This window comes from Herpailurus yagouaroundi, unplaced genomic scaffold, assembly GCF_014898765.1.
Source record: "Herpailurus yagouaroundi ecotype Mexico unplaced genomic scaffold, PumYag 193, whole genome shotgun sequence".
NCBI lineage: Eukaryota > Metazoa > Chordata > Mammalia > Carnivora > Felidae > Herpailurus > Herpailurus yagouaroundi.
The window spans coordinates 226,300-249,072 of NW_024412424.1; the positions used below are offsets into that span (position 1 = coordinate 226,300).

General features: G+C 49.4%; 1 long non-coding RNA gene and 1 other non-coding gene across 2 annotated transcripts; both read left to right on the forward strand.

Annotated features, from left to right (window-relative positions):
- The first annotated feature begins 288 nt into the window (after positions 1-288).
- LOC121010924 (uncharacterized) lies at positions 289-11,017 on the forward strand. The gene is made up of 3 exons (XR_005781427.1): positions 289-406; positions 1,484-1,606; positions 10,782-11,017. It is a non-coding gene; the product is annotated as an uncharacterized LOC121010924 (long non-coding RNA).
- On the forward strand, positions 443-630 carry LOC121011316 (U2 spliceosomal RNA). The gene has a single exon (XR_005781568.1). It is a non-coding gene; the product is annotated as a U2 spliceosomal RNA (small nuclear RNA).
- Positions 11,018-22,773: the final 11,756 nt, after the last annotated feature.

A 22,773-nucleotide genomic window follows, 5' to 3' on the forward strand; every position in this document is an offset into this window, starting at 1 on the left:
TTCCGTTGGCCCCCACGTTCCTGTCCGTAGTGTTCGGGCCTTCCAGCGAGCCAGCTTTCACACCAGCCGTGCCGAATGCCCCTCAGGTCGGCCAGACCGGGACGTCACACGTCGCTCCCCAGATCCACCGTCTGCAACCACATCCCAAACAAGCCCGCCCCTCGCCCTTGCACAGGCCCCGCCTCCCATCCCACCAGAACCCTACAAGGGCAGAGCTTCGCCCCCAGCTCGTAGGCTCGCCTCTGCGGTTGGCCCCACCCCCGCAGGCCCCGCCTTCTTTCCCAGACCTTGAGGAGTTTCTGCCCCGAGTGCAAGGGAGGAGACGCTTCGACGCCAGTGGTCCTTGGCTCCAGCCATCTGGCCTCTAGAGAATGATCTCTCCACCAGCGATGGGGAAGTAATTCTGGTACTGAGCACCCTGCTTCCTTCCAAAACAAATCTAGTTGTTTCTCGGCCTTTTAGCTAAGATCAAGTGTAGTAACTGTTGTCAGATAAACATCAGATACGTCCCCTATCCGAGGGTAATATATTAAATGGATTTTTGGAGCAGAGAGTTGGAATAGGAGCTTGCTCCGCCCACTTCACCCATCCACGTGGTACTGCAGTACATCCAGGAACACTGCACCCGCCTGTGGGGGGAGAAGATAAAGATTGTACCATTTTAACATTGGCCCTCATCCCTTGTCAACTTCAGGGATTTCCCTCTGAGGATTACACCCTGTTGTTAATTTTGTCTTATGTTGAAATCATTCCTACTTTTCATTTCACCCATTAAAAGAAAGAAAAGAAAAGGAAACCCCTTTGCCCCACATTTTCCACTTATTACTGTCCCTTTGCACTTTAAAAAAAATTTTTTTTAATGTTTACTTATTTTTGAGAGAGAGAGAGAGAGTGTGTGTGTGTGTGAGTGGGAGAGGAGCAGAGAGAGAGGGAGATACAGAATCCCAAGCAGGCTCCAGGCTCTGAGCTGTCAGCACAGAGCCCAACACGGGGCTTGAACTCACAAACTGTGAGATCATGACCTGAGCTGAAATCGGACGCTTAACCCACTGAGCCACCAGGCGCCCCTGCCTTTGCATTTCTTTTTAGCAAAATTCCTCCAGTGAGTTATCTACATCTGCTGTCTCCATAAGACCTCCATCTATTCCCTCTTCAACCCACTCCAACCAGACTCCTCCCCGCCACCCCATGAGAGCTGTTCAGGAGTATTCCAAGAGTTTCCAAACCCCTCCCTCTCCCTCCTGTCTCTCATCTACCAGCTCAACCCCACACTCCCTGTATATAATTAACAGGATAAAATACAAACTTCCTGGACAGGCCTTCCAGTTGCAATTAAATTCCGAAAGCCAATAATGAAACAGTGATCATTTTTGTTAAGCACTTATTACATATAAGGGCTTGTTCCATACTCTTTGCATTAACTCATTTTATCCTCACAACAGCCCTGTAACGTAGTTTATGTTATTAATCTCTCCATTTACAGGTGAGGAAACTGAAACACAGAGAGGTTAAGGAACTTGCTCAAGGTCACACAGCTTGTAAGTGATAGAGGCACAATGTGAACTCCAGCCGTGCTGCCCCCAGCCTGGGAGGACCTCAAGAACAGGTACTGTGCTTCAACCACATGGCTTCTCCATGCTTGTCACAGGGTATAGCATTTGAGGACCACCCAGACACCCTTGCACTTAACATTGGATTTTATTCTAAGTGAATTGGAAGGCCAGAGAGGATTTTGAACAGCCTAAGTCACACCAAACCTGCACACAATTTTTCAGAGGGGCTTTATTGGTAATAGCCAAAAGCTAGGAAAAAACCAAATGTCCCTTGTGAAAATCAGTAGAATGAAACCTCATTTAAAATGGAGCTGGGAGGCTAGAAGGGGAGCTCACACACCCTACCACTCACCATCAACTGTAAACTAAGCATTGAAGGACTTACCTTGCAAGTCTTGAGAACAAATACCACTGAACTACTCCAGCAGAAGGAAGAAAGGTCTTTCTCCTCCCCCAGCAACAGCCCGACCAAGGAGAGACTGTGACCCCACAGCCAACGAAAAAGCCACTATACTTTGAACTCCCAGTTAACTCCAATGGACTTTTGGTTTATAGCAGCTCCTCCCAACCCTCCCTTTTCCTCTCTAAAGAACTTTCCTTGCCCATGTGCCTCAGACTTGCCTGTAGATTGCGGTGGCCTAGGTATCATGAATTGCAATTTTCTGGTCTTCCTGAATAAGCCCATTTTTGCTGATAAATAACTGACAGTTTTATTTTATTTTTTTAAGTGGTGTATTCATTTATTTTGAGAGAGAGAGAGTGAGCGAGCAGGGGAGAGGCAGAGAGGGGAAGGAAGAGAATCCCAAGCAGGTTCCACACTGTCAGCGTGGAGCCCGAAGTAGGGCTTGAACTCATGAAATGTGAGATCATAAACAGCCGAAATCAAGAGTCAGATGCTTAGTCCGCTGAGGCACCTGGGGCCCCCAACTGACAGTTTTATTTTTAAGGTTAATGCCTTCAATAGGTGAGTGGTTAAACTGTGATCCACCCATAGCATGGAACACAACTCAGCAATAGAAGGCAAGCTACTGAAACACACAACGACTTAGATGAATCTCAAAATAATGATGCTCAGAGAACAGCTGTGTGGTTGCCAGAAGTTGGGGTGGGAGGAGGGAATGGGGGTGAAAGTGGTCAAAAGGTACAAACACCTAGTTAATAGATAAATAAGTCCTGGGGATGGAGACCACAGTTACCAGTATTATATCATAGATCTGAAAGTTGCTAAGAGAATGGGTTTTAAAAGTTCTCATCATGGGATGCCTGGTGGCTCAGTCGGTTAAGCGTCCGACCTCGGCTCAGGTCACCATCTCGCGGTCTGTGAGTCTGAGCCCCACGTCGGGCTCTGTGCTGACAGCTCAGAGTCTGGAGCCTGTTTCAGATTCTGTGTCTCCCTCTCTCTCTCTCTCTCTCTCTCTCTCTCTCTGACCCTCCCCTGCTCATGCTCTGTCTCTATCTCTCTTTCTCAAGAATAAATAAACATTAAAATTTTTAATAAATAAATAAATGAATAAATAAATGTTCTCATCACAAGGAAAAAAATTGTAATTCTGTGAGGTGATGGATATTAACTAACTGTGGTCATCATTTTGCAATATATAGGTATATCAAATCATTAGTCGTGGACCTTAAAGTACAATGGTATATGTCAATTTTACCTCAAAAACAAACAGGCTGGGGGAGAGTATTCTCTATCCACAAGCTAAACACCCATACAAAGTTATGCTGAGTGAAGGAAGTCAGTCTCAAAAGGTTACATACTATATGATTCCATTGATACAATATTCTGTAAGTGACAAAACCAGAGGACAGATAAGTGGTTTCTGGGGACTAGGGGAGGATGTGACTATAAAGAGGGTCACACAAGGGAGTTTTCTGGGATGATGTTCTGTACCTGGATGACGACGGCAGTGGCATGTGTTAAAATTCATTGACTTGTACACTAAAAAAAAAATCTATTTTAATATATCATACTTTTAAGTTACACATATAATTGCATACACATGCGTGTATAGAGAGAGATATACACACACAATGTAAACAGTTTTTTTAAGATACATTAGCAGGGGCACCTAGGCGGCTCAGTTGGTTAAGTGTCTGACTTTTTTTTTTAATTTTTTAAATTGGTTTTAATTTGTTTTAATTTTTTTAATTTACATCCGAATTAGTTAGCATGTAGTGCAACAATGATTTCAGGAGTAGATTCTTTAATGCCTCTTACCCAGTTAGCCCATCCCCCATCCCACAACCCCTCCAGTAACCCTCTGTTTGTTCTCCATATTTATGAGTCTCTCATGTTTCATCCCTCTCCCTGTTTTTATATTATTTTTGCTTCCCTTCCATTGTGTTCATCTGTTCTGTGTCTTAAAGTCCTCATATGAGTGAAGTCATGATATTTGTCTTTCTCTGACTGACTAATTTCACTTAGCATAATACCCCCCAGTTCCATCCACGTAGTTGCTAATGGCAAGATTTCATTCTTTTGATTGCAGAGTAATACTCTTTTGTATATAAATACCACATCTTCTTTATCCATTCACCCATCCACGGACATTTGGGCTCTTTCCATACTTTAGCTATTGTCAGTAGCACTGCTATAAACATTGGGGTGCATGTGCCCCTTTGAAACAGCACACCTCTATCCCGTGGATAAATGCCTAGTAGTGCAATTGCTGGGTCGTAGGATAGTTCTATTTTTAGTTTTTTGAGGAACCACCATACTGTTTTCCAGAGTGGCCGCACCAGCTTGCCTTCCCAAAGTGTCTGACTCTTGATTTCAGCTCAGGTCGTGATTCCAGGGTCATGGGATCCAGCCCCACATCTGGAGCCTGCTTGGGATTCTCTCTCTCTCTCTCTCTCTCTCTCTCTCTCTCTCTCCCTCTGCCCCTCTCTCTGGTTTGTGCGTGCTCACTCTCTAAAATTAAAAAAAAAATTTTTTTTAAGATACACTAGCAGAAATAAGACTAAGAAAAACAAATACCATCTGATTTCACTTATATGTGAAATCTACAAAAAAGAAGAAGGAGAAGGAGGAGAAATAGGCAAAAAGCAGAATCCGCCATATAAATAAACTGAGAGTTGCTAGAGGGAAGGGGGATAGGAGGATGGACAAAATGGGTGGAGGGGAGTGGGGGACACAGGCTTCCAGTTATGGGATGTGTAAACCACAAGAATAAAAGGCACAGAGTAGGGAACACAGTCAATGATATTGTAACAGTGTCGTGTGATGATAGCAGCTACCCTGACGTGAGGACAGCATGAGGTATGGAGATGTGGAATCACTAGACTGAACACTAACATAATACTGCATGTCAACCATCCTCAAATTTTTAAAAAATTAACCAAAGACCCACTAGCATCAAGAAATTTACCAATTTCTTGAAGTAACCCGTAGCCTTGAAAGAGAATTAGGAGAAGGAATAGGTTCCTACCTGTGCGGCGCCAAGTTTTCTTGAACACCACATGCAGGAAATATTACTGTTAGACGCTTCACATTTGGGGAAGCAGTGACCTTGCCAGGCCTTCATATTCTCATCAAGCCTCATTTATGAGTTCCAGAGACAGCATAGGGTCTGAAAATGGCAAAGAGAGATCATCAGTTCAATTGCTGCATGTAATGACCTCCAAGAGAAGGAGAAGGGAAGGGACCCTCCCATGTCTCCAAGAGTGGTTCGCAGGTAAACGGGTCCAGATCTCCAGATCCTGGTTCAGTGGCCAGTGTTTCTAAATGCTCATACGTAAAATGAACAAATCAGGAGACTATAGATGCTGGAGAGGATGTGGAGAAACGGGAACCCTCTTGCACTGTTGGTGGGAATGCAAACTGGTGCAGCCACTCTGGAAAACAGTGTGGAGGTTCCTCAAAAAATTAAAAATAGACCTACCCTATGACCCAGCAATAGCACTGCTAGAAATTTACCCAAGGGATACAGGGGTGCTGATGCATAGGGGCACTTGTACCCCAGTGTTTATAGCAGCACTTTCAACAAGAGCCAAATGATGGAAAGAGCCTAAATGTCCATCAACTGACGAATGGTTAAAGAAATCATGCTTTATACACACAATGGAATCCTACTTGGCAGTGAGAAAGAATGAAATATGGCCTTTTGTAGCAACGTGGGTGGAACTGGAGAGTGTTACGCTAAGTGAAATAAGTCATACAGAGAAAGACAGATACCATATGGTTTCACTCTTATGTGGATCCTGAGAAACTTAACAGAAGACCGTGGGGGGAGGGGAAGAGAAAAAAAAAAGTTAGAGAGGGAGGGAACCAAATCATAAGAGACTCTAAAAAACTGAGAATAAACTGAGGGTTGATGGGAAGGTGGGAGGGAGGGGAGGGTGGGGGATGGGCATTGAGGAGGGCATCTGTTGGGATGACCACTGGGTGTTGTATGGAAACCAATTTGCCAATAAATTTCTTATAAATAAATAAATAAATAAATAAATAAATAAATAAATAAAATGCTCATACCACCTTTGAGAAGGAGCTCGAGGTACCCAGAGCTCCTTCCAAATTGCTGTAAGCCCTTCCTTGCTTCCACCTGCTTGAGCCAATGGCACCCCCTGGGGCCTCCAGCCATTCCCAGGAGGTACAAGTCATACCCGGCTCCGAGCCCCTTCTAAATGCCTAAAAATGAGGGGCGGACCTACATTTCCATCCACCCAAGCAGAGAAATGAAAGCCAGTCAGTCCTCAAGGCTGGAAAAAATAAAGTCCACAGAAACCACAAAAATAGGCATACCTCCAAGGTATCGCAGATTTAGTTCCAGACCACCACGATAAAGCAAGTCAAATGAATGTTCTCATTTCCCAGGGCGTATCAAAGCTGTGCTTACACTATAGTGTAGTCTGTTACGTGCGCAATAGCATCGTGTCTGAAATAACAAATGCACATACCTTAGTTGAAAAAGACTTTATCCCTGGGCACCTGGGTGGCTCAATCAGTTAAGCATCCAACTCTTGATTTCGGCCCAGATCGTGACTTCAGTCATGAGACTGAGCCCCACGCTGGCCCTGCACAACCAGGCATGAAGCCTGCTTGAGATTCTCTCTCCCTCCCTCTCTTTCTCCTCTTTCTAATATATATATATATATATGTGTGTGTGTGTGTGTGTGTGTGTGTGTATAATACTTTATTGCTAAAAAATGCTAACCGTCATCTGAGCCTTCTGCGAGTCGTAATCTTTTTGCTGGTGGAGGGTCCTGCCTCCACGTGACGGCTGCTGACTGATCGGGGTGGTGGTCGCTCACGGCTGGGGTGGCTGTGGCAATGTCTTAAATAAGACAGTAGTAAAGTTCGCTGCATCGAAGGAGCCCTCCTTTCACGACCAACTTCTCTGCAGCATGCGATGCTGTTTGGTGGCATTTCACCCACAGTGGGACTTCTCTCGGAATCGGAGTCCGTCCCCTCAAATCCCGCTGCCGCCGCCCCCTCCACTCTGCCTCTGTGACGTTCTGAACCCTGTGTCGTCGTTCAAACAGTCTTCACAGCATCTTCACCAGGAGCAGATTGCAGCTCAAGAAGCCTGTTTTCCTCGTCCGTTAGAAGCAACTCCTCTTCCGTTCAAGTTTTGTCACGAGACCGGAGCACTGCAGGCCTATTGTCTTCAGGCTCCACTTCGGATTCTAGTTCTCTTGCTCTTCCCACCACACCTGCAGTCACTGCCTCCACTGAAGTCTTGAACCCTCAAAGTCATCCGTGAGGGCTGGGATCCACTTCTTCCGAACTCCTGGTCACGTTGATATTTTGACCTCTTCCCATGAATCACAGATATCCTTAATGGCATCTAGAATGGTGAATCCTTTCCAGAAGGTTTCCAATTTACTTTGCCCAGATCCATCAGAGAAATCACTATGTAGCTAGCTATAGCTTTACAAAATGCATTTCCTTTAGGGCATCTGGGTGGCTCAGTCGGTTAAGTGTCTGACTTCAGCTCAGGCCATGATCTCCCAGTTCATGGGTTCAAGCCCCACGTCAGGCTCTGTGCTGACAGTTCAGAGCCTGGAACCTGCTTCGGATTCTGTGTCTCCCTCTCTCTCTGCCCCTCTCCCATTCACACACACTCTCTCTCTCTCTCAAAAATAAATAAACATTAAAAAATCAAAACATATTTATATTTTTTTTTATTTTAGAGAGAGATAGAGCATGAGTTGGGGAGAGGGGCAGAGAGAGAGAGAATCTTAAGCAGGCTCCACGCCTAGCATGGAGTCCGATGTGGGGCTCGATCCCACGACCCTGGGATCGTGACCTGAGCCAAAGTCAGGAGTTGGACACTCAACTGACTGAGCCACCCAGGTGCCCCAAAATGTATTTCTTAAAGAATAAGCTTAGAAGTCAAAATTACTCCTTAATCCATGGACTGCAGAATGGATACTGTGATTACAGGCCTGAAAACAACATTAAACTTACTTTACATCTCCATCAGTGCTCTTGGGTGACCATGCACATTGTCAACGTGCAGTCTTATTTTGAAAAGAATTTCTTGCTTGCTTGCTTGCTTGCTTGCTTTCTTGCTTTCTTGCTTTCTCTCTCTCTCTCTCTCTCTAGCAGTAGATCTCAACAGTAGATTTAAAATATTTAATAAACCATGCTGTAAACAGATAAGCTATCATCTGGGCTTTATCGTTCCACATATAGAGCATAGACAGTCAACTTAGCCTACTTCTTAAGGGCCCTAGGACTTTTGCAATGGCAAATAAGCATTGACTTCAGCTGCATTAGCCCCTAACGAGAGAGTCATCCTGTCCTCTGAAGCTTCAAGGGCAGCCATTGACCTCTCCTCTCTAGCTCTGAAAGTCCTGGATGGCGTCCTCTTCCAATCAGAAGACTGGTCTCCACGGACAACCTGCTGTTTAGACTGCAACCACCTTCGTGAATGATCTCGGCTAGATCTTCTGGATCACTCGCTGCAGCTTCTGCGTCTGCACCTGCTGCTTCGCCTTGCGCTGCCGCGTCAGGGGCGATGGCGTCTTTCCTGGAACCTCGTGACCCGACGTGTGTCTGCTGGCCTCCAACGTGAGAGCTTCCTCACCTCTCTCGGCCTTTGTAGAATTACAGGGTTAGGGCCTTGTTCCGGACGAGGCTTCGGCTTAAGGGAACGTCGTGGTGGTTTGACCTTCTGTCCAGACCTCAAACTTTCTCCACATCATCAGTAACACAGTTTTGCTTTCTTATCACTCATGTTTGTTCACCGAAGGAGCACTTTTGTTTTAATGTTTATTTATTTTTGAGAGAGAGAGACACACACACAGAGTGCAAGCAGGGGAAGGACAGGGAGAGAAGGAGACCCAGAATCCGAATCAGGCTCCAGGCTCTGAGCTGTCAGCACAGAGCCCAATGCGGGGCTCCAACCCATGAACCATGAGATCATGACCTGAGCTGAAGTCAGACGCTTAACCGACTGAGCCACCCAGGCGCCCCACATCCCACATTTCTTTCAGATTATTTGTAATCTCTCGGTTTCCCAGGGTCCTCCCAGTGGTCAAAGCTGCTAAGGGCACATACCACTTGGGACTGAATCCCGGGTGGCTCTTCAGTAGCCATGGGATATGGGGCCAATCTTTTTAAACTCTTGGACCCTTCATGTTACTCATCAGTATAATGGAAATAATAATCTTGCTTCATGGGAGGATACGATTAATGTGTTGCTACTTGTCTACCAGAATTTATTCTCAGTTTCCTCCTTTAAAAATCGAACTCCTGGGGTGCCTGGGTGGCTCAGTCAGTTAAGCGTCCGACTTCGGCTCAGGTCATGATCTCACGGTTCATGGGTTCAAGACCTGCGTCGGGCTCTGTGCTGACAGCTCAGAGCCTGGAGCCTGCTTCAGATTCTGTGTCTCCCTCTCCCTCTGCCCCTCCCCTGCTCATGCTCCATCTCTCTTTGTCTCTCAATAATAAATAAACGTGAAAAAAAAATTATTTTGTAATCAAACTCCTAAAGGGCGCCTGGCTGGCTCGGTCAGTAGAGCATGTGACTCTTGATCTAGGGGTCATAAATTCAAGCCCTATGTTAGGTGTAGAGCTTACTTAAAAAAAAAAAAAAAAAAAGTTCAGGGTGCCTGTGTGGCTCAGTTGGTTAAGCCATCCAACTTCAGTTCAGGTCATGATCTTGCAGTTTGTGAGTTCGAGCCCCGCATCGGGCTCTGTGCTGATGGCTCAGAGCCTGGATCCTGCTTCAGATTCTGTGTCTCCCCCTCTCTCTGCCCCTCTCCTGCTCACACTCTGTCTCTTTCTCTCAAAAATAAATAAACATTGGGGGGAAAATTAAAAAAAAAAAAAAAAAAAAAGAACTCCCAGGATGTGGCCCAGCACATGGCAATCCACCTAAAAACCCTGTATTCCAGATGCTGCAGTGTGGGTCATAGTTCCAGCCAAGAGAACGTGAAGAGATGTGATGATGACTACATCCACACTGTGCCCTTAAAAGGAAAGGGCAGGGGCACCTGGGTAGCTCAGTCGGTTAAGCGTCCGACTTCAGTTCAGGTCACGATCTCACAGTCCGTGAGTTCAAGCCCCGCGTCGGGCTCTGGGCTGACAGCTCGGAGCCTGGAGCCTGCTTCCGATTCTGTGTCTCCCTCTCTCTCTGACCCTCCCCCGTTCATGCTGTCTCTCTCTGTCTCAAAAATAAATAAAACGTTAAAAAAAATTAAAAAATAAAAGGAAAGGGCATGTGCTCCTTAGAGCCTAACACCCCTTCCTGTAGCCTGGGATGTAGACACAATGGTCGGAGGTAAAGACGTTACTTTGGACCCAGGGACCGAAGACACGGCTTATAAGGAAAACAGAGTCACTTTACCAGCCCCAAACCGACTGCCACCTCTAGACAGCTACATGAGCAAGACGTAACTTCTGTCGGGTTTCAGTTGCTGCGTTTTGGGGGTCTCTCTGTTACAGTAGTTCATACTGAACAATAACTAACGTAAATGTTAATGCCAGAAATGGGGTTCTGCCATAATAAAAACCCAAACTCTGAGGCATTACCTTAGCCATCAGGTAACAGATCATGAGGACACAGACGCACGGTGGGACATTGGTGACCTGTGTTATGTTAGAGCAAACCATCTGGGAAAACTGTGATGTCTTGCATGACAGACAGCCTGGCAAATAGCCAGACTATTTGTGTGTGTTTCCTACTTCCTGCCACTGTTAATAGAAACAGAGATGTGCTGGGGTAAGCCAGGATGGAAGGGACTGTAATAACATTAAGGCAGTCTCTCTCCATGCAGGTTATGATTTAAATTGACTGAGTCTGGTAATTTGGGGCCTCCCCGGGAAGCAGTGATACCAGGTGGCTCTGAGGAGACAGTTCCAGCAAGATGATGGCCCTTGCTCAACAGCCTGAAGAAGATGCCAAGGCCCAAGGCAAGAGGGCAGCATTTGGGTTTAAGAACGCTATCAGATGGGGGCGCCTGGCTGGCTCAGTCGGTTAATCATCCAACTCTTGATTTCAGCTCAAGTCATGATCTCCCCATTCATGAGTTCGAGCCCCAAATCGGGCTCCGTGCTAACATCTCAGAGCCTGGAGCCTGCTTCAGATTCTGTGTCTCCCTCTCCCTCTGTTCCTCCCATGCTAACAACTCAGAGCCTGGATCCTGCTTCAGATTCTGTGTCTCCCTCTCCCTCTGTTCCTCCCCTGCTCAAGCTCTATCTCTCTCTCTCAAAAATAAAGATTAAAAAAAAAAAAAGGTTAAGGCAGTCAATTTTATGTCCAGTGTATTTCACCACAATAAAAGAAATGGGCGGGAAAAACTGTGTCCAGGGAAATCTTTGGCTGTACTTGCTTGTACTTGGAGCTGCCTGGACACACGAAGCTGGGGCGCCAGCTAAATATTTTAGAGAAACTGTAAGATAAAAGACTGTTGACTGATTGGCTTATAAAACAATGCCCCAAGGTTGTACCCTAAGGTCCCCCAAACCATAGCCGCAGGGAATGAAATGAGAAAGCTCGAGAAGTGGTGATGAGGGCCAGAGGTCAGTGAGGAGCCTCACACAGGGCGGAGCCCAGGACCCGGGAAGACAAGGGACCGAGAACTGGCAAGCGGAGGAGTCTCACAAGCCCCGCCTAACAAGAACGCTAAGTTGCTAATTTCAGTGAGGTCTGTGTGTCTCCCGCGCTTCTGCTGAAGCTTTGTCGTCGTCATTGTCTTCGTCATCGTTGTTCACTGCGGTTGCAACATTTATCCCACATCTAAATTGGGTTTTTCTTAAGTTCCTAGGTCGCCGGAACACGAGAAGCCACTACAGGGCTTGAAAGACCCCTCCTATTTCAAACACTGTGCGGTGAACAGAGGAGTCGTGTGGGGCTGCAGCCCCGGACGTGTATGAGAAGGAGGGGTGCGTGGGTATCATACTGTGCTGAATACAGTGGTACCAGTCTTTCTCGTTCTGCCTGTCTAGGGAGGTGCCTTCAGATGGTTCAGTATCAGGATATTTGCGAGGCAAACAAACCCTCCTCTCGCTAATGCTGACTGTGTAACTTTGCACTTCGTTCGTCAGTTTCAGCCGTGGTAAAATACACATAACACAAAATTTGCCATCTTCACATGTAACCCACTTACACGTTTGCGGGTCCGGTTCAGTGGTGTGAAGTACGTTCGCGTGGTTGTGCGACCATCCCTGCCGTCCCCCTGTCCTTGCGTGGCCGGCTGGTTTCATTTAGCATCATGTCCGCGCGTCCTCAAGGTCCGTTCTTGTTGCAGCCTGTGTGAGAATGTCCTTCCCTTTTAAGGCTGAATGATGATAATATTCTATGGACACACCACATGTTGCTCATCCACGTATCTATTGGTGGACAGTTGCGTCCAACTTTTGGCCATTGTGGAAAACGCTGCAGTGAACGTGGGTATTCACATATGTCTCTGAAACCCTGCTTTGATTCTTTTAGATAAATACCCAGAAGTAGAATCACTAGAAAATCCTACTTTCAATTTGCTGAGGAACCGCCACACTGTTTTCCACGGTGGCTGCACCATCTCGCATTTGCACCAACAGGGCATAAGGATTCCAATCTCTCCACATCCTGGCCAACGCTTGCCATTTTCAGGGGGATGGCGGGGGGGGGGGTGTCCTAACCATCCTAATAGATGCGATCAGGGGCGCCTGGGTGGCGCAGTCGGTTGGGCGTCCGACTTCAGCCAGGTCACGATCTTGCGGTCCGGGAGTTCGAGCCCCGCGTCGGGCTCTGGGCTGATGGCTCAGAGCCTGGAGCCTGTTTCCGATTCTGTGTCTCCCTCTCTCTCTGCCCCTCCCCCGTTCATGCTCTGTCTCTCTCTGTCCCAAAAATAAATAAACGTTGGAAAAAAAAATCTAATAGATGCGATCATATAACTTTTAAGTCATCATTTTGTCTAGACTCATTCTTTCTTGGACTTTTGCAGTTTTTCCCTCAGCAAAGAGAGAGGATGAAAGTCCTATCCTGCCACAAACACACGCATCAAATTCCATTTTCCCAAAAAGGGGGATTAAGGCAGCCCAGTAACACTAAAGGAACACTACAATCCATGATTCCCAACACGGTGTTCGTGTATTATGGTAACTAATTGGTTTCTAGAACAATCCCCGAGGGTCCCCCAAAATTCTACTAGCAGGAAGTGAGCTGAGAAAAGCTTCAGGAGTGGCCATGGGAGACACAAATCAGCAAGGAGACTCTCATAGGTAAAAACTAGATTTGGAAAGAAACTGGGCCATCTTTAGTCCCTTTAACTTTCCAAATCTTGACTCTCAGTCCTATGCCCCTTGGTAGTGGCAGTGGGTGTGGTGGGAGGTATCACAATTCTTCAAACAACTGTTTATACAAAAGACTTATCTGATACTATGGAAGTCGCCCAAGTGCCCATCAATAGATGAATGGATAAAGAAGTGATGTATACATATACACTGGAATATTACTCAGCCATCAAAAGGAATGAAATGTTGCCATTTGCAACAATGTGGAAGGAACTGGAGGGTATTATGCTAAGCGAAATGAGTCAGTCAGAGGAAGACACATATCCTGTGATCTCATACGTGGAATTTAAGAAAGAAAACAAAGAAGCAAAAGGAGAAAAAAGAGAGAGAAATCGAGAAACAGACTCTTAACCACAGAGAGCACACTGATGGTTACCACAGGGGAGGTGGGGGGTGTGGGTGAAACAGGTGATGGGATTAGGGAGCGCACCTGTCACGGTGAGCACTGGGCGATGTATGGAAGTGTCCAATCACTATATTGTACACCTGAAACTAATATTACATTGTATAGTAACTGGAATTTAAGTAAGAACTTTTTTAAACAACATGTTAACGTTTATTTACGTAAACATGAGAGAGACAGAGACAGCACAAGTCGGGGGGGAGGGCAGAGAGAGAGAGAGAATCCCAAGCAGTCCCCACACTGCCAGCCTAGAACCCGATGTGGGACTTGAATTCACCAACCATGATCATGACCTGAACTGAAGCCAACAGGTGGATGCTGAATTGACCGAGCCACCCCAAAAGAAACATTTTAAGAAATCTTATCTGATAAAGGACTGTCATCCAAAACATACAAAGAAAGCAGAAAACTCAGTAAGAAAAAAAATTAATGGTTAAAATGACAAAATTTTGGTTACTTCAATTTTACCACCATATTTTTTTTTTTTTAATTCTCCCTACTTTCCCTCCCATCATACAACACGGACAGAACAGGTCCAATGGGAAGAGAAGCTAGACAATCGTGGACACAACTGCATTTCAGGCTTCGATCCTGACAGGAAAAACAACCAAGGGCAGGCAGCCTGGGGCTGGTTCAAGGCCCAGAACCAGGAGCAGAAAACCGGGGCCCCCACGTGGGTCCCGCGATCACCGAGGACCGCAGGAGGTGGCAGATGGCCACACAGCGGTCCTAACCCAGCAGGGCGAGGAAGAAGCAGCCCTCGCCCCTAAAAGATAGGAGAAGGCTCTGAGCGAGAGAGACCAAAGGAAGCGATGCCTGAGCCCCTGCCCAGCCCGCCTCGCAGCCAACACTCGCTGGGCAGGATTCGCGGCGCCACCTGCTGGTGACCTTGCTGCACTGCAGACGGCCCTGCATGCCCGCCAAGTCCAGAACAAAAGGAAGGACCAGGCGGCCTTTCCCTGGACTCCACGGTGGGTCTCAGCCCCTGTCAACTGCCTCACTGGATAGGCGATTTCATTCAAGGTTGTGGGAGGGCCCCCGGCTTCCAGGTGGGGAGACTGCGCGTCAGGAGGGGTACACGTCCATGAAAAAGCTACAGAGGGTGATGTGGATGGGCGGTCTACTTGAAAACCCCGCGGCTGCGCGCCAGGCTCAGCCGCAGAGCCACCCGCACCTCCTTGTTGCGCAGGGTGTCCACCACGGGGTTCAGCAGCGGCGTCACCACCGTGTAGAGCACAGCCACCAGGCGGTCCTGGTCGGGCTTTCCTCCGCACTCGGGCCGCGGGTAGATGATGGAGGCGCGGCCAAAATGCACAATGACCACGGCGAGGTGAGGGTGGAGAAGGCCTTGCGCCGGCCGGCTGCCGAGGGGATGCTCGCAACGGCGGCCGCGATGAAGGCGTAGGACAGCAGGATGAGGAGGAAGGAGACCAGCACCACGAGGATGCTCAGGAAGAAGATGGCCGTTCCCCTGCGGCCGCTGTCGGAGCAGCTGAGCTTCAGGACAGGGACGATGTCACAGAAGTGCTCCACGAGGCCGCTGCGGCAGAAGGACGAGGAGAAGATCATGCTGGTCTCAATCAAGGCCATGGAGAACCCGGAGCAGAAAACCAGGCCTCCCAGGCAGAGGCAAACCGTGGGTCTCATGATCACCGAGGGCCGCAGCAGTTGGCAGATGGCTACCTAGCGGTCATAACCCATCAGGGTGAGGAGGGAGCAGTGGCTGCATCCCAAGCCCAGGAAGAAGCACATCTGGGCCCAGCAGCCGGGGATGGAGATGGCCTGGCTCTCCAGGAGCTGATGAGCCAGCATGTCGGGGATGGTGATGAGCGCGTAGCAGGAGACGGGGACAAGCACTGCCAGGAAGCCGCACATGGGAGTGTGAAGGGCCCGATCCGTGGGGATGATGGTGATGATGGTGACGTTGCCCCCGGGGGTCACCAGGCATGTGACGAAGAACAGTGCAAAGAGGGTAGTTCTCAGGTCGGGGAGGTGGGAGAAACCCATCAGCACAAACTCGGTCACCAGCTGAAAGGGTTGTTCTGTGTCCTTCACCTTGACCACGCCTCCTGCTCTTGAGTAACCTCCCGCTCACCTGCCTAACAGGACTCCGACCCTTCCCCAGCCAATCCGCTGAGGCCACAGCCATTACCTCACCAACTGCCCCCAGGCCCCAATAAAACCTTTGTGCTGTTGAAACTCGCTCTCGCCCTGGTATCACCGCTGCGGCGGTGCAGGTAGGGGATGGAGCTCGAGCTAGCTCGAATAAAGGCTCTTTGCTTTTGCATCGGACTCGGCTCCCTGGCGGTCTTTGGGGATCACGAACTCTGGGCATAACACAGCCAGGTGGCATTTTCCTCCTGCTTCTCGGGAGCCTGAGAGGAGAGGACAAGAGGAAATAGAATGGGATGATTTGGTAAGGACCTGCCATGCATGCAGGGCTGCGGGGTAGGAAATTATCCCTGTTTCACACAAAAGGAAAGAGGCTCAGATATTACGAAATATCACCCAGCTAGCAAATGTCGCTTCAGTAGACAAGAAAACCACACACGTGGAGACAACCCAACTGTCAGCCAATGGATGAATGCGTAAAGATGTGGTATAGGGGTGCCCGGCAGGCTCAGTGGGTAGGTCATGAGACTCTGGATCTTGGGGGCAGGCGGTGAGTTCCAGCCCCACGTTTGGTGTAGAGATGACCCTAGAAGAAGAAAAAGGAGGAGGAGGAGGAGGAGACGGAGAAGAAGGAGGAGGAGGGGGAGAGAGAGAAGGAGAAGAAGAAGGAGGAGGAGGGCAGGAGGGGGGAGGAGGGGGAAGAGAAGTGGTATATACACACAATGGAGTATTAGCCATGGAAAGAAGGCAATCCGGCCATTGGGACCGCATGCATGGACCTTGAGGACATTATGCCGAGATGAGTCAGAGAAAGACAAACACAGTGTGATATCACTCATAGCACGATTCTGTAACAGCCTAGCTCTTAAAAAGAGTAAAATGGTCACTGCTTAAGAGTCTCTACCAAGAGGGGGACGCCTGGCTGGCTCAGTCAAGGCAGCATGCGACGCTTGATCTCAGGGTCACGAGTTCAAGGCCCATGTTGGGCATGGAGCCCACTTAAAATTAAAACATGGGACATCTGCATGGCTCAGATGGTTAAGCGACCGACTTCGGCTCAGGTCATGATCTCACGGTTTGTGAGTTCGAGCCCCGCGTTGGGCTCTGTGCTGACAGCTCAGAGCCTGGAGCCTGCTTTGGATTCTGTGTCTCCTTCTCTTTCTGCCCCTCCCTGGCTCTCTCTCTCTCTCTTTCTCTGTGTGTGTGTCTCTCTCTCAAATACAAGTAAACATTTTCAAAAAATTTGAAAAAAAAAAAAAAAAAAAAACCAACATGCTGAGTGATAGAAGCCAGACACGAAAGCCACATATTTTCTGAGCCCGTTGACATGAAATGTCCAACATCGCTGACTCCACATAGACTGGCAGCAGGAAAGTGGCTGCCGAGGGCACGGGGAGGAGGGGACACGCAGGAACCACCCGAGGGGACGGGATCTCCTCTCTGGGTGATAAAAATGCCCTGGAAAGAGACAGTGGTGATGGCTGCACAGCCCTGTGACTATGCTAAGTGTCACTGAGTTGTACACTTTAAAATGGCTCATTTTACGTTATGTGGATTTGACCCCAACTTTGAGAGAGACGGCATTTCCTTTAAAGCGTCAGATTGGGGGCGCCTGGGTGGCGCAGTCGGTTAAGCGTCCGACTTCAGCCAGGTCACGATCTCGCAGTCCGTGAGTTCGAGCCCCGCATCAGGCTCTGGGCTGATAGCTCAGAGCCTGGAGCCTGTTTCCGATTCTGTGTCTCCCTCTCTCTCTGCCCCTCCCCCATTCATGCTCTGTCTCTCTCTGTCCCAAAAATAAATAAACGTTGAAAAAAAAATTTTTTTTTAATAAAAAAAATAAATAAATAAAGCGTCAGATCGGCAAAGATTGGAGAGGAGAGCGAACGGTGTGTGGCAGCCAGCGTCAGCAGCGCCCGGTCCCCACCCCACCTCCACCTGGTCGCTTGGAGGGACACAGCCCATCTGTAGACACCACAAGTCCTACCTGGGCTCTACAATTCCACCTGTACACTCTCCTGGTGAAGAAATGGTCCGACTCACATGTACAAACATGTTCGTGGCAGCATTATTGAAATTTAAAAAGAAAGAAAGAAAGAAGAAAAAGAAGAAGAAAGAAAGAAGAAAAGAAAGAAAGAAAGAAAGAAAGAAAGAAAGAAAGAAAGAAAGGAAGGAAGGAAAGGGCTTCTGGAACACCCAGTCCCTCCGGAATGGAATGGTCCCCTTCCTTTATTTTCAGATCTCGCCTCTAGGGCTGGGGATGAGCCAGGGTGGCTTCACCATGGTGGCAAAGGTCCCACATTGTCACTTGAAAGAAATTTTAAATTTTTTTTAATGTTTATTTACTTTTGAGGGAGAGAGAGAGACAGAGCGCGAGCAGGGGAAGGGCAGAGAGAGGGGAGGGGACACAGAATCTGAAACAGGTTCCAGGCTCCAAGCTGTCAGCACAGAGCTCGATGCGGGGCTTGAACCCACGAACCGCGAGATCTGAGATCATGACCCGAGCTGAAGTCGGACCCTCAACCGACTGAGCCACCCAAGCTCCGCTCACTTGAAAGAATTTTAAAAATCAGCCCAGAAGATAGGCGAGGGTAAACCAGGTAAAGGCAACTGCCTGTGCAAAGGCCCTGGGGCTGGACTGTGCCTGGAACAGGAAGATCCAGGAGGAACAGAGAGAGAGAGAGGGAGCAAGAGGGAAAAAAGAGTTGAGGCCACAGGGGGGACAGGGGCATGTTGCTACATGTCTGTTGGGTCACAGGGAGGACTTGAGCTTTTATGCCCATGGCTGTGGGACCGATGGAGGATTAGGTGCAGGTGGGGGGGCGTGACCTGACTCAGCCACTGAGGGAGAACAGGGTGTAGGGGACACAGGTGAACACTGGGGACCAAGGAGGAGGTGGCCGAGCCGGTCCAGGTGAGGGATGATGGGGGCCGGACCAGGGCAAAGGCCAAGGAGGTGGTGAGAGTAGCCACGTGGAGCCCACTTCTGGACACGTGGAGCCCACTGGATTTCCTGACGGGGTGGCCGCGGGTGTGAACGAAAGAGCAGACCATGGGAGCTGACAGAGCAGCATCGGAAGGGCAGGGTGACACGGGTCCAGCCAGGGGGTCTGAGGGGACTCTGTCATCTCCGGAAATGCTGGGGACACACGCGCTGAGCATGGACAACTCAGACAGGGAGAGGGCCCCTCTCCTTCTGCCCCAGCCCCCAGCCCCCGCCCCGGAGAGAGGGAAGAAGAAAGAGGGAGACCTGGAATGTGGCCGAAACTTAACCCTGCAGCCACGGAGGAGCCCTGACTTTTTGCCTCAACGTGTCCAAATGCCACTGTCCAGCTGTGACAGGCGAGAGCGCTTAATCAAACCATGTCAGGTTACAGGACAAGAGAGTGCCCTGTCTGCACCCTGGGGACCTGTGAACATTGCGGCCACGGGGAGATCCCCGGGCCAGCTGCTTCTCGGGGACAGTGAGCAGGAGCCAGCAGGCTGTGAGGTCTGCGGCTCCGCCCAGGGCCACGTCACGGGAGGGTTCTAGAGTCGTACCCTTTCCTCTCCCTGCTCTCTGGGAACCCTCCCGCACAGGAGCCCCTTCCCCGCCACCTCCCAGCCCCCACTGCCATAGGAGTGTGTGTGCGTTTGTGCCCCTGAAACTCCAGGGAACACGTGTGTGCACGTGCGAGGGATGCGTGCAGGTGTTCAGAGCGCACCTGAGCACGTCCAGCTCCCACGGTCTGCGGGCACCCCTGCGCGGACCAGGTGCTGTGTGCAGGTGAGCGTCTGTGGCTTTGCAGGGTTCTCCTGGAGGCTCCCCCAAACGTCCCTCCCTCCCCCGCCCCGGGGCAGATGTCGTATTCTCCGCTCTACGTTTTGTCATCCACAGAAAACGGAACTGGACGCCTGTCGGGCAAATGCCATCCCCATCCGTCACCGTCGGCTGTTTTCAGGTTCACAGTCGCTCTGGCATTTCTCCCCCCCCCCCCACCACCACCCGCCCCGCATCATTTTCCGGCTTCACCCCCAGGGCCAGGGATGGGCCACAGCGGCTTCTCCAGCTTTGCAAAGGCTCTGAACCCACACTCACCATGGCCGAGGGAGCGTCCCATGCAGGGTGCCCGCATCATCATCGCTCCCTGCTCACAGCCTAAGAAGGGAGGGGCTGAGGACCCGGGTTCTGTTTGCAGGAGGGGTCTCTGGAGCTCCTGTCCCAGGGGCTCCCCAGCCACTAACAAGCCCCCCCCCCGCCCCCAGGGCTCAGGCTGGTGACTCCCTGCAGATTTTCTCCCTCCTGGCAACTAGAGACCCCAGGGCCTGCTTCCCCAGCCCCCCACCCCAGGCTCTGATGGCAAAAAGTGGGGGAAGAACTAGTTATGATTGATTTGTATGGGTGGAGATCACACATGCACTTGTCACTCGAGCAGCGCTCCCCGGAGCCCATCAGCGCCCACCGTGGGCTGGGCAAGGCTGCTGCCCTGAGGAAGACGCACGTGCACGTGCACACACGTGCCCTGCCCCCAGGGCAAGCCGGGGGGAGTGGGTACCTTGATATTCTACAAATGTTGCCCGGGCTGAACTGAGAGTGACCCCAGACCTCTTGACCCCTCTCCCTGCTCTCCCCAGAATTAAGAAGTTGTCAGATGTCCTCTATTCTTTCTCCTTCCCTGCCCCCCCCCCCCCCCCCCCCCCCCCAGGGCATCCTTCTCATCCGGCAGAAGCCTACAGCACCACCGCCCTCCCGTCCATCCTTTGTACTGGACACCAGGACAGAAGGCTCTGGCCATGGCCCCTCTCTACTCAGAGACCTCCCTGGCTCCCCCTTGCCCCCAGAGTGAAGTTTCAAATTCCCCATGTTCACGTTCAAGACCCTTGTGATCTGACCCCTGCTACCTTCTCTAGTTCCCAATCCACCCACTGTTCATGCACATGGATGCACGTGCATTTATTCAATTAATAATAAGGAAGTGAGGTACAGACCCAGCCCTTCCGACTTGCTGACCCTTCCTCCGAGATTTCCAGGCAGTTTCCCATTATTTTGCCCCTCCCCAGACTATTCTCTCAGGAATTTCTTTTCCCCTCCTCCTAGCCTCCAGGCAAACTCCTACTCCTCCTGAAAGACACAGCTCTCCATCACCTCCTCTAGGAAGCCCTCCCTGATCACTCCAAGCTAGTCACCTGCTGCATCCGTACTCCCACACAGCCTGGGTTTCCTCTTCACACTGCCTGTGTCCTTGTGTGTCTTCCCCTAGCCTCTGAGCTCCCTGGAACTGTCCCCATCCTACTCCACCTTCTAGAAGCTTCAGACCCAGATGAGGAAGTCCCTCCTTGCCATGGCCGCCTCTCTTGCTTTCCATGGCATCTGCTTTTTCTCTACCTCTGTGAGCCACCCTTTCTCAGACTCTTCCTCTCCCACACAGCTCCTAAAATTAGAACACCCTGAGTTCAGTCCTAGACCCTCTTCTGTCTCCCTAGCTGAGAAATTTGTCTTTTTCATTTTCCCCCAGCTTTACTGAGATCTGATATATAACGTTGTGTATGTTTACGGTGTACAACTTGCTGATTTGATACACTTATATATCGCAAAATGATTACCACCAAAGTGTTAGCCAACACCTCCATCCCATCATGTAATTACCACTTTTTCATGTTCATTTATTTTTGAGGGAGGGAGAGGGAGCACAGGCCGGTAGCAGGGGAGGGGCAGAGAGAGGGAGACAGGGGGTCCGAAGCAGGCTCTGCACTGAGTGGAGAGCCCGATGCCGATGCCGATGCCGGGCTGGAACCACGAACCACAAGATCATGACCTGGGCCAAAGTCGCCGCTTACCTGACGGGGCCACCCAGGCGCCCCACCATTTCTTTTTTTTTTTTTTTTTTTTTTTTTGTGGTGCGACCATGCTAACTACTCTCGTAGTGTCTGTTCAAGTATATGATACAGTATATTGTTAGCTATAATCACCATGCTGTGCATTAGCTCCCCAGAACCTGTTAATCTTATCACTGGAAGTATGCACCCTTTGGCCAACATCTCCCCATTCCCCCCACCCTCCTACCCCTGGTGGCCCCTACTCTATTCTCTGTGTCTCTTTGGAGTCCACATATGAGTGATATCGTTCAGTATCTGTCTTTCTCTGTCTGAGTATGTCACTTGGCATAATGGTTCATCCAAGTTGTCACAGGGGGCTTTCTTTCTTGTGGCTGAAGAGCATCCCATTGTGTGTGTGTGTGTATGTGGATACATATACATTATAAATAATGTATATTATATATACAATGTATATACACATACACACACATCTTTATCCATCCATCTATTGACTGACATTTAGGCTGTTTCCATATTTTGTTGTTTTCTTAAAAAACATTTTTTAACATTTATTCGCCTTTGAGACAGCAAAAGACAGAGCATGAGCGGGGGAGGGGCAGAGAGAGAGGGAGACACAGAATCCCAAGCAGGTTCCAGGGTCTGAGCTGTCAGCCCAGAGCCCGACGTGGGGCTCACACCCATGAACTGTGAGATCATGACCTGAGCTGAAGTTGGTCACTTAACCAACTGAGCCACCCAGGTGTCCCTGTTTTATTAATTTTTTTAATGTCTATTTATTTTTGAGAGAGAAAGCACGCAAGCTGGGGAGGCGCAGAGAGAGAGAGAGGGACAGAGAGGCTCAGAAGCAGGCTCGGTGCAGACGACAAAGAGACCGATGCGGGGCTCAAACTCGTCAACCATGAAATCATGACCTGAGCCCAAGTCGGATGCTCAACCAACTGAGCCACCCAGGTGTCCCTATAGTATGTTACTTTTAAAAATAAAAAAAAAAAAAATTTAAGTAGGAAAAGACTTGAACACACACTTCACTGAAGATGATGAATCTTGGGGCGCCTGGGTGGCTCTGTTGGTTAAGCGTCTGACTTCGGCTCGGGTCATGATCTCACAGTTCATGAGTTCAAGCCCCGCATGGGGCTCTGTGCTGACAGCCCGGAGCCTGGAAC